Source organism: Adiantum capillus-veneris, chromosome 13 (assembly GCF_014529385.1).
Source record: "Adiantum capillus-veneris isolate H3 chromosome 13, ASM1452938v2, whole genome shotgun sequence".
Lineage (NCBI taxonomy): Eukaryota > Viridiplantae > Streptophyta > Polypodiopsida > Polypodiales > Pteridaceae > Adiantum > Adiantum capillus-veneris.
The window spans coordinates 74,513,229-74,522,909 of NC_140943.1; the positions used below are offsets into that span (position 1 = coordinate 74,513,229).

At 41.2% G+C, this 9,681-nt stretch overlaps 1 pseudogene; it reads right to left on the bottom strand.

The window, feature by feature from the left end:
* Nucleotides 1-3,113: 3,113 nt before the first annotated feature.
* Nucleotides 3,114-3,711, bottom strand: LOC147444261 (uncharacterized; annotated as a pseudogene).
* Between the last annotated feature and the right edge of the window lie 5,970 nt (nt 3,712-9,681).

Below are 9,681 nucleotides of genomic sequence, written 5' to 3' on the forward strand. Positions count from 1 at the left end.
TTTTGTAAGAAATATCTAACATTGTTTTTTCAGGATGTGGCGCACTTGGATCATGAAACAAGTGATATACACTCTCAAGGAGAATTTCATTAGCAAAGAAACATTCCTTGATATTCAGCTCTCTTGTCACTTTATAGTTCTTCTAATCAAGCTATTCAGAGAAAAGTATACACATCTAGAAGTTCCACACTCTAAGCAAGAAAGCATAAGGACTATAATGAATCATGTACCTGGCGTTCCATTTGCCAATCTTGGTACTACATGTCCATATCTTGTGATGGGGACATAGTACGAGCTTTAAGAGAGGGCTTTTGTGAAGCGAAGGATGTGTGCAAAATACTAGGGATACACGATATCTCTTGGTGCCATGACACATGGCAAGAGAGAGATCTTGAAGATATAATGGTTGCCAATGCAGCTGACCAAATTTTGGATTATGGAGTTGTTGATGAACTTCCTCTTGAGATAGATGAAGGTGAAAATGAGTTGAACACATGTGACAAATATGACGTGATAGTCGCAGAATGTGAGTTACGCCATGTGTTTGATGAGATAGTTGATGAAGAGGAGAAAGTTCAGAGCCATATCTGTTTTTTTGTAGAGATAGATGGCAAGAAAATATGTAAGAGTACTCTTGTGAGTCAGCTAAATGGAAATCCAACTATGTCTAAGGACAGACTAACAAGGGTGAAAAGTGGGATTTATTCCTCAATGGATAAAAAGATCAGGTTTCAAACAGGAACTTCTCTTGTAGTAGGTTCAGATTGTGTTGTTTTATTTGAGGGTTTGTCTTCCAAAGATGACACAAGGTGCAAGAGGAAAGGAAAGATCTATAGCACTAGCGAAGGTGCAGATAAAGGTACATGGTATCTTGGAAGAGTTGTGTGTATGAGAAGAAAAGTGGGAGCTGCTATGAAAGAGACCAGGGGTCCTTTTGATCTTCTTGACCAACCTAGAAATGTAGAGATACATCTTGCATGGTATCAAAAAGCTAAGGGTGCAAGGAGCTATACATACGATCTTGTGGACAATCAATGTGTATCCTTGGAGTCTATAATTTCACTTGCAAACTTGACGTATGATTTGGAGGCTAAGAAATACCAGCTTGATGCTAAGGACTACAAGGTCTTCAATGACTATGTGAAAGGTAAATTGACTTCATTTGTAAATTAGGTTCAAGCATGTGCAAGAGAAAAGTTCATAGGATTGGTTAGTACAATAAAGAGCTATGTTTATTTGCTAATTCTAAGTGTAACTATTTTGAATCTTACAGGTTGATACTTATGCTGGATGCAAGTGGCAAAGATGAGGGATGACTACGCTTTGAAAATATTGACTTAGATTTGTGCTCAGTACTTAGATAGGAGTATTTGCATAAAAAGACGATGTACCGTATGAAAGATGTTTGTCCAACATGGCATGTAGACTAGTGAAATGTTGATTAAGGGGTGCGCATTTGGTTTAGGAAACTCTCTTCAAACATTTCATTTTGATGTTTTGATTTATGTATTTTATGTACACGGTCACCATATGACATGGACATGCCATTTTGTTGATTGTGTAGTATGAGAAGCATGACATACTAGCACTTGGAATGTACTTTAGTTTTGAGGGTTTCTAAGTTGATTTGGTAGGCTACTTTTATGTTTTCATTTTGTGTTTGTTTTGTACATGATCGCGTATCGATGTGGACATGGCCTTTTGGTAATCATGTGATTAGACTATGTGATTGGAGGTCCCTATGTACTATGATATGCAGGTCATATAACCACTTTGAAGTTAGATTACTTTGACTCTATTGAAAATGTGTTTGATTTTAATATATAAGATAATCCTTAAATCCCACGTGGGAGCCCAAGATGAGGTGGACAGTTTTTTTGGAAAAACAAATTATGTGATGAAAATCCCATGTGGGAGTCCAAGAAAAGGGTATACTGTTTTTTTTTTAGAAAAAGGTCTCCGTACAAAGGAGACTCTGGCAAAATTTTTAAGATTTATATTTTATGTACAAACTCAAAATTAAATACAAATGGTGCTTTTTTAAAAGTTGCATTTGCTTAAGCATAGACGTTGGTGCAGCCAAAGTGTGTCGACCCTAGAAGATGGCATGGACAGGTGTATGCAGGTAAGCAAAAGCATGGCAAAGGGATGGTGCAGCTAGGAAGGTCATAGGATGACAGGTAGCAGCGGAAGTGTATGCATGATGCGGCTTATAGGCCAAGAAAGGCTACATAAGGGGCTAATTGGGGTAGCAGGTGAAAGAGATGCAAAGTGCAGCCTTTGGGTCCAGAAATGAAGAGCTTGGAGTGCTGAAGGAGCAGGTCCAGACGGCTCATCAAACCGAGCTACGGAGCCCAAGTTATTGAAGATTAAAGTTTTGGTGGTTTGCAGGTTCTTCCCAGACAGGGCAGCTGGAGACAGGTGGTCCAAGTGGAACTTAAGGTACAGGTGTGTAGATCTCGATTTATGGAGCCTACCCGTCTTTTCGGATCGTGGATCGGAGCCATGGTTTGCAAGATATGGTCATTTGAAGTTTCTTCGGGGGCCGGGTCTGAACCCACTTGGCCGCATTGGAGAATGTTCCATCTGGCATCTTTTGAGTACCGACGAAGTTCTAGAGCAGAGTGTACACCATATGGAGCTAGCAGGAAGTGATTACACGCCAAACAGAGTCCAGGGCGAGATGTTATGGCAGTCGAAAAACTGGGAGTCTTTGCCCAAAATTGTTTGCAGATGGTTTTTTCCATTTTTGAAGGCCGTGATTCGAGGACGCTGAGAAGTCAAAGTGCAGGTACAGAGAGGGTGATTGTAGCCGGAAAGATGGAGTTTCACCCGGGCTTTGCAGCTTGGCAAGGAGCTGGGATCAGAGAATAGGAGTCAGGCAAAGGCAAGCTAAAAACATTTTTTTGGTTAAAGGAAAAAAATAATAAGTTTTTGAATCCCTTGGGGCTCGAGGCTTAGGGGAATGCCATGTGGCAGGGGCCTATAACCCACATGCGGGAGCGATGTGCCTGAGGCCAGGCTATAAAGACTGGGGCATGGCCCTCCAAAAGGCATCCAAGAGGAGTGAGGGGAGCTCCCCTCCCCCTAGCTATGGCGTCCGTGGGACGGCTCTAAGAGCAGCGCTGCAGTGGCGTCTGTGCAAGGAGATGGTGGCACCCGCTGGTGGCCACAGGGCAGTTTTCGATGATGACATGGCAGACCCCAGTTGGGGGTGGTCCCGCGGCCCTTGGGGCACCAAATTTTTGAGAGGAAAAGGGAGAGGGCAATAGAGATATCACTATTGCCTTCCCCCCTCAGGTAAGGGATGAGCCCCACAACAGAGAGTGAGAGAGAGAATCCAGAGGCATCCAAGTAGTATAAAGCAAAGCTAAAGCCGGCCAAGTTGAGGGACAAGTGGACAAAGCCAAAGGTAAGGCCAAAGGGAGGGAGATCCGGCCGGCCAAGATGGAAGGACCAAAGCCCAATGTGCACACCGTGCAAAGCTTTCCAAAGCAAACTAGGCCAAGTGTTAGCAATGCAATAAAATACTAAAAGAAGCTCTAAGTGAAGGCCACGGCAAGAGAAACTCACCCTTTTTTCTTTTTTTGGGCCTCTTAAAGGTACCGTATAAAAGGTTGTATATGTGAAAATTTAGGGGCTTTTTTTGCCTGTGTGAGTAAGTGAAAGCTTGAAGCTTGTGTGATGCCAAGCTTTCCATTGAAGCTGCATACATTAATTGTACTACCCTCTATGCGATAATACCAACCGTTTTGCCCAATCTTGTGTGTTGCTTCTCCCCAACTCCCTCCTTTTCTCTCACTCTTCGTGGTGCTTGCAGAGGGTTTGCCTGCAACTTGAAGGGTGCCATCAAGAGGGCAGATTAGGAGTGTTTTTGTAAGTCGGAACGGGTGAGTTAAGCAGGGTGGGTGCATTTGTGTCGTGGGTGTTCTTGTGCAAGGAGTGAGGTAGTTGCTTTGTATGCTAAAGTGGAGTTGATAGTGCAAATTAGCCAATTTGAAGGTGTTTTTTGAGAGGTTAGGGGTGTTGTGGAATCCCTGGGCTATAGAGAGGCAAGTAGTTTGTGTGTTGGGTGTGTTCCGTATTCCCCCTCTCCAACGTGCATTCATATCACATATAATTGTTTTTGTTCAAAAAGATTAATCTTTCAATGGGTTGTTTTGTAATGTGTTTTGATTTGATGAGTGAATTTTTTCATAGTTGTTTAAGAGTATGCATTATTTGTTATTTAGAGAACAATCCATCTTATATGTGTACCTTAAATCCCATGTGGGAAGCCTACTAAGTAGGTGGGTAGTATCATATGTTTTGAAATTGAGATTTGAATCAGTTTACAAGGTAAATGCAATTTTTTTTTGACAAATTACATTGAAACGATTGGTTTATTTTAATTTAGTTTTCATTATATTTGTTGCTTTTCATGGTTTGTTGTTTTAACATCTATTGCAAATGAAAACACACTACAATGTACACTTTTGTTCATTTGCAGTTCAATATGTATTTTTTGCAAAAGCATGTGCTTCTAAAATTGTTATGTTAGTAGTATACATAAAATAGTGGGTCATTACATTCCGTATGAAATCCGTATGAGGGGGGATGGCTCATTACAAGAAAGTCCATATCTTGGCCATATGTAGGGGGATAGGTTAGCAAGTAAGATACCGTACATAGGGGGGTTTCTCTAATTTTGATGCACGGAGGTGACATCCCCCCATTACTAATAGTGAATCCCCCGGGCTCTCACCTAGCTTCTTGTACATACTAGTAGTTTAGCTGGGAGGCCTTTTGCCCAGGGCCGGACGTCTGGTGTCCGACCGCCAGCCCATGTGTGTACATACCCTTATTCTAAGTACAGATAAGAATAAGCAGCTCCTCACTCACGAGTTCCATAGGTTACTCCACCCACACCATCTAGTGCTTCTTGCCTTCTCTGCACGCACCGCACCGCATCACACACGCACGTATCCGCGCACACATGCACTCACACATTTGGTCAAGTTGTGCTCATTTTAGCAGATATTGAATGGCTTTGTAGTATTTGAACAGCTTTGGATGGGGACAACCCAATGTGAGGATGGATTGACTTGGTGATTTACAAGCTGAAGTTCATTCTCAGGGTGTGGGAGATCCACTCAAGAGCCTGTAGGGTTGTAAGATACCCAATTTTTGGGTCTCTTTTAAAAATAAGAAAAATCGATTCTAATGTGTTTTTTGTTAACTTATTTAGCACTGTTGTAAGGTTCTAAAGTGAAAAGAGAAATCGTTTCCATGTTCTAGGAGGTCAGACGGATGTTTGGTTCAGTTTTTAAAAAATTCATTTTTTTAGCTTTTTCATACTTTTTGTGCTTTTTGGTACTTTTTTGCAAAAAGAAGAGCCGGATCCTTAATCTACGAGTTCCAAGGAAGTTGTGGTTCAACTTTGTAAAAATCTGCTTTTCGGACGCTTGTTACGCAATTTTTAGCTTTTCAAGATATTTAATGCTTTTAAATGAAAAGTGAACCGGCTTTCTTATTTTGGTGGATAAGAGGAATCCATGGTTCAATTTTAGAAAACTTTATGTGTTTTTTTAATGCTATTTTTAGCTTTTCATGATTTTCGGCGTTTTTAAAGCGCAACATGCTTTTTAAGATGACCTAAACGAAAAATATTATTTTTAGTCATCGTCACATATAAACCCGTCCAAAAAAAAAACGAGATTAAACGATATTTTTACAAGAATTATTTTTATAAAAAGTTTCACCGTAAATACATCGAGGCAATACATGAAAGTCATAATTAGGGTACAACATAGTTTAGTCACAATCACATTAGTTGCCAACATACTATCCAATTACTCAATTTTTACTGAAAAATTAAAAGAGTTGACCACCAACATCCAAGCCATGTTTTTAGCAAAGTGTCCAAAAGCTATGCAACTATATTTGGCCAGAGAGGTAGCGCGAGTAGCTAGCTTGGGACCTTAAGTTTGATCCTCACAATGTCATTATCACTTTTGATGACCATGAGAAGCCTAGATGTATTTGTGATTTTTCTCTGGCATATCCAATTGCAGTGAACTCAAGTAGGTATTTCTATAGAGATGATGTCAATGAACGACACGCTCATGTAAAATGCCCTAATGCAATACGACCCACATATGTATCTCAAGAGGAAGAGAGGTATGAGAAAAAGGATGTGAATCTCACCACACAAGAAGAAGTTCAAAACTTTGAAACCCAAGATGTAGAGAAATACAAGGGTAGAACCTCAATTGTAGGAACCAAGAATTGGTTCATAGAAACTTTTTGCATTCATGTACCTTCTTCACAGTAGCATGTAACCTTTTGACTCTTAGGAATATAAAAATTTGATTTTCATATAAGTCATATTATCTTAAGGTCATAATCTTTGAGTTTAAATTTTTGTTCTCATAAAATCTAATATCTAACCAACCCAAATGATTTTCTCATATTAAAATGATCACTTAATGTGGGAGAATAAACAGGAACAAGGATTAAGATACAGATGTGCTTATAGATCTATTTCAACACGGGACCAATGGAAAAGGGGTCCAAATGAGAAATGGTCTATCAAAGAGCAAGGCTAACCAATGAGCAAAAGACCTTAGGGTTGGCTTCATTAAAGCCTCCAAAGGTAAGTGTTAGAAGCCTTAAGACACAATCCTTAATTTTTAATTTTAGGCAATTCAGGTCCAAGCATGTAAGGGGGCAGCTTACTTAAGCAAGGGTTGTGCTTAAGCAAGGGGCCTGCCTGCTTACCAAGTTCAAAGATCTTGCTACAAAGAAGGGGGCGAGCCCTACAAATGAGGGATATGAGTAGCATGTATGACCCATATTCGCATGAGAGAAAAGGGTCCACATGTCAGGTGTAGAGGCACACCGCTCAAGCAGGCAAGGGCTGTGCTTAAGCAAGGGTTGTGCTTAAGCAAGGGGGGTGCTAGCTTAACCTCACATGAGGGAAAGAAGGACACTTTTCAAGAGACTACACAACTTGCCCCAAAGGGAGCCAAGCTCTCATTGGCTAGAGGGCTACATGGCCCTATGAGCTTCAAGGAAAGCCTAGGAAAGGGGGTCTACCTCTCTACCTCTCTCTCTCTCTCTCTCTCTCTCTCTCTCTCTCTCTCTCTCTCTCTCATTTGAGCATCCCATGAGTTCTATCTTTCTCTCATACTTCTCTTCACACACTCTTGTGAAGCAAGAACTCCATCTCCTTCTCCAAGCTTGAGAAGTTGAGTGCCTACTACAACAAGCTCTTGGCTATGCATGCAAATCCACACAAGAGAATGCTTATGCTTGCTTATTAATCTCTCTAATCTCCATGATCACTATGCCAAGCTATGTTACAAGAGCTATGAGTGATTATGTGCAAGGGGTTATAACTTTCTCGTAGAGCTACTTCTACTTCTCTTTTCTTCCTCACTCCCTGCCAGCTCTCCTCATCTTTCATGGTGTTTGAGGTCTTGGGATCGAGGTTGGGCAATCTTCAAGTTCATGCTAATCATGTTTATTGTTACCATGATAATGCTCAGTGAGTGAAGCTTACCATCTTCACCTCATCAAGAAGGTCTCAAGGAACACAATCAGTTGTATTGTAAACAAGTCTTCATGGAAGAATCTATAATACAAATTCCTATTGGAGGGGGGACTGGGATCCAACTAATCTGGTCTTCTATTGGTGTCAATTTCTCTAAACTCACTCTCTTTTACAAGTATTTTTCATGCCATGTTAATGAAGTAATATGTTAGTGTTGCTCTCTCCATCCAAGCACTTTCCCTCTCACTCTACATCTACACACAAAGGAATGTTCAAGGAAATGCTCAATATGTTATTCACTTTCCACTCCAACTCAAGTTAAAAGGCTAATTCCATTACATTGGTATCAGAGCATTTGGTTTCTCTTTTCTTGCTTAAGAAGAGAGGTATTTAGGTAGCCTATAAATGGTTGATGTTGTTAATTATATTAGGGTAATTGGGATCTATTATCGATTTTGTTGAGCCCACTATGTGGGATATGGTGCACACCTTGGGAGCTTTGGACTTAATAATGGAGTCTTTTTAGACTTACCTGCGGCTTTACCATTATTGAGCCATAAGAAGTCCGAAAGAGCTAGCCCTCCACAACTCTGCTATGTTAGACCTACTCCTCTACTCTCTATAATTAACCACTTCGATCCATGGGTGTAGATACTTAAGATCCAATTTTCAAAGGCTAAGAGGAGTGGCAACTAAAGTTTTGAATTTCCAAAGCATACACTGAGTACATACATAAATTTTGTTAGCATGGCTGACAGTAATCAAGAGAGTAGAATGAATATTGATAGCTTTGACTTTGCACATGCAGGTTCTAATGATGATGCCCCCATGTTTGTGAATTATCTTATCACTAGGTTGCAGCAAGCTGTAGGAAACAAGCTCTGGGCAACCCTGCTTTGCAAGCCGAAGTTACTCAACAACTTCGTGCTTATGGAATTACCCTTCCTCTCCAAGAGGAGAGAGATCTTAGGAGGCCTCTTGAAGATACCCCCAAAAGAAGACTCTCTCCCATAATAGAGGAGGAATCCGAAGAGCAAGAAAGCAATGAAAAGTTCCTGTGAAGATGTGGCTCCACGACGACAGCGGTCTAGATGATCGCCTACTCCTCCCAAGAGGAAAAGATCAACACATAGTCTTTCTCCTCGTCACTCCGAAAGGAAAGAGAGGAAACAAAGGAAGAAAAGGGCTAGGAAGAGGTCACCCTCTTCTCCTTCTTCTTCACCTTTCTCCTCTTCCGACGAAAGCTATGGCTATTCTCCTAGAGAATACAAGAGGGGAGCACATTGCAAATCACTCCCTGCATGGCGAAGGTCACAAAAGCTAAAGAAGTTCAAGGAGGGGGGAAAGAGTATCTCTTTTCTCAACTATGATGGCACATTTGGTACTACCGACAAAGTGTTCCCTTCATCCAGCAATTTGATGCGGCTTTTGGAGATGAGGGCTTTACAGAGTCCTCCAAGCTACACCATGTAGCTTGCACTTTCAAAAATCAGCTTGCCAATGGTGGGCTAGACTTCGTGGCAACGACGAAGCCCCAAAGACATGGAAAACTCTACGAGTTTCCATCATAAAGAAATTCCTTGCAAGCGATGCAAAGGACAAAGTGCTTACCGAATGGTGCAGCTTGAAGCTTCTCTCTCATGAGTCTATTCACAAGTATGTAGACAAGTTTTAGGATTTACATCTCAAGGATACTGTCTTTCAAAAGATAGACTTTGCCGAGCAAAGGCAACAATTCTATGTAGGATTACCTGAATATATGGCCGATACATCAACTCTCAACGGCCTAGTACTACTAGCAAAGTAATCCGTCACACCATGGTTGCTTCACGCATTAATTTCCATCAAGGGGCTGGATGGAATGGCAAGCCCATGGAAAACAAAGACAAAAATGATGCAAAGAGAAAGACCAATGCTCAAAATTCTTCCCAACATTAGGAAAAATATGGACTCTCCTTGGGCCTTTTTGATTAGTGAAGGCTTAAGGGAGAACCAATGAGAGGACTCTTGGGATATCACCTAGAGGGGGAGGAATGGTAGCGGTGCAGCCTAATTGTCTCCCTCTTCAATGCTTGGTTTTTAGAGAGTGGGGGGAAGGAGGCTTGGGGGGGGGGGGGTAAAATGGGGAAAGAGGTGTCATAAAAGAG